A 2242-nucleotide genomic window follows, 5' to 3' on the forward strand; every position below is an offset into this window, starting at 1 on the left:
ACATTGACCGTGTGCCTTGAATGAGCTCGTCTGTACCGCACCTAGCCCGGGACGATTAAGAAATATAATGGTCAGGGCCAGCAGGTGGCATGTGGTTAGGGCGCTGGCCTTCCATGTGGCTGACCATGGTTCGAATCCCAGACCCAGCAGCTTGAAACTCACACCGGGCACGTGTGTGCATGCCCAGAGTCCTGGAGGAGGGTGGAGGAGAGGGGACTGCAGGGTGGCCGTCCCCTGGGAGGTGGCTTCTCACTTTCTGTCGCTGTCTCTCCAGCAACAAAAATCTCTCTCCCTCAAAAATAAAAGAAATATAATGGTCATAAGCTGCTAGCATGGCAATAAGTTGCTAGGATACCTCTAAACAACGTGTAAGAGGACTTACCTGTACACTACGGATTGAAAGTACATGTCTTACCTGGATGGTGTGAGGGAAAGCGCTTCTTGGCATTACTAGGAGGCCGAAGAAGGACTTTGCGATCATGTGTCCAATCCCTTCACTGTTTTACACACTCATTTATTTGAAGCATCTATTGAGAGCACCCCATGTTTCTGGCATTGTGCTAAATAAACAATGGAAGATAAAGGGCACCGCTGGGACGCTCACAGGAGACCGGGCAAGACCCAGCAGGCTCGGGAGGCCACGCAAGGCCACGGGACCGCCAGGTCTGTACGAGACGCCAGTTTTAGCCCAGTGCCGTTTGCTACAACGCTGGGGCGTGCAGAAGCCTTGGCAGAGAATTCATATTCAAAATGAGCTTCTATGTGGAGGCTGCTTAGTGCCCATAAAGCAAAGACGTCAAGGAGCGTGCATTCAATAAGCATTTACTGAGCGGTTACTGAGTCTGCTCACGCAACGTGCCCGATGCCGGGGAACAAAGCCGTGTTCCAGGGGAGCCCACAGCAATTATAGGCGGGATCCCGGGCAGGGGGACGGGTGCCACTGCTGAGGCAGCCAGGTTGCCATGGCAGCCCGAAGGCGGGCACAAGAGCTGCCCTAAAGGGGTGATGAGCTTTGAAGGACAAGGAGGCCCTCGCTTGGGACAAGTGGGACTTCCAGGAATGGGCACCATGTGGGCCGCATTTAGTGTAATTATGATGTTACTAAAAAGGGACTTGGCATTTTCTCAGCAGTGCCGAGGGCATGGTGCCTGGTGCCCGTGGAGACCTGTGTCTGTTTCCAGCCTCTGCTCCTCTGTCTCCGACAGCTCAGGGCACCTGCTGGCTACAGCTCTGAGCCTGGGAAATAGGTAATGACGCTGGAGCTCAAAGTACTATTTTTGAACAGATCTTAAATCCCGCAGTGTTGGAATTTCTATGAGCGTTCGGGTGGCTGAACTCCTCTGCTCAAAACTTTTCTCCCAGCTGCAAATCCGTAAGCAACTTCTTCCATAAGCAACATACCCCAAGATGGCTTTTCTAAAGAGTTATGAAATTTTATTTTATGTACACTTTGTAATCTTGCCTCCCTTATTTTTATGTATGATTTATTTTGAAATAATTTTAAAATTTGCTATAGGGGTGTGCACTCACCAGAGAGGGGGTGCACTCGCAGAGGGAGCCACACGGCCCCTCTCCCTCCGTTCTCGCTCAGATTCCGGGCACACCTGCACGTGGTATGTCTCCTATGCCCTGGGTCTGGGAATCGAACCACGCAGTCAGCCATGTGGGATCCGGCCACCTCACCACATCACCTCAGGCTAGCCTGTGAGACTCAAAATCAATTGCAAATGTCACGGAGCTTTGCCTGCACTCTTCCCCCAGTGAGATATAACCCTGCGTGCTACCAGAATGGGGCCCAGACAGCCTGCCACGGCACACACACCAACCGGGTTACAGGCCTCGTTCTGACATCCCCAGTTCCCACATGTGCCCACCTGCCCAGGCAGCCCTCCTCCACTGTCGGCCCTTGGTCCCCTGAGAGTTTCCTGTTCATCTGCACCCTGCACCCCGCCGGGTGTGGCTCGGACCAAAGTCCCTTCCCACAGCACACCTGAGGCTGATCCGGCCTGGACCACGAGGACAGAGGTACTCCCCCACCCCGCACCTCGGAGAGCCGCTGTCCTGTTCCCCGGGAGATGTCTGCCCAGCGTCAGCCTGTGCTCCGTCAAGGCTGCCCTCCACGGCCCGGCTTCCCCACCGCCTCCTCCTGGTTTCCAGGCTCAGCACCTGGTCCCCACGGCTGCCCACCACGGCCCGGCTTCCCCACCGCCTCCTCCTGGTTTCCAGGCTCAGCACCTGGTCC

This window comes from Tupaia chinensis, unplaced genomic scaffold (genome assembly GCF_000334495.1).
Source record: "Tupaia chinensis unplaced genomic scaffold, TupChi_1.0 Scaffold000601_1, whole genome shotgun sequence".
NCBI lineage: Eukaryota > Metazoa > Chordata > Mammalia > Scandentia > Tupaiidae > Tupaia > Tupaia belangeri.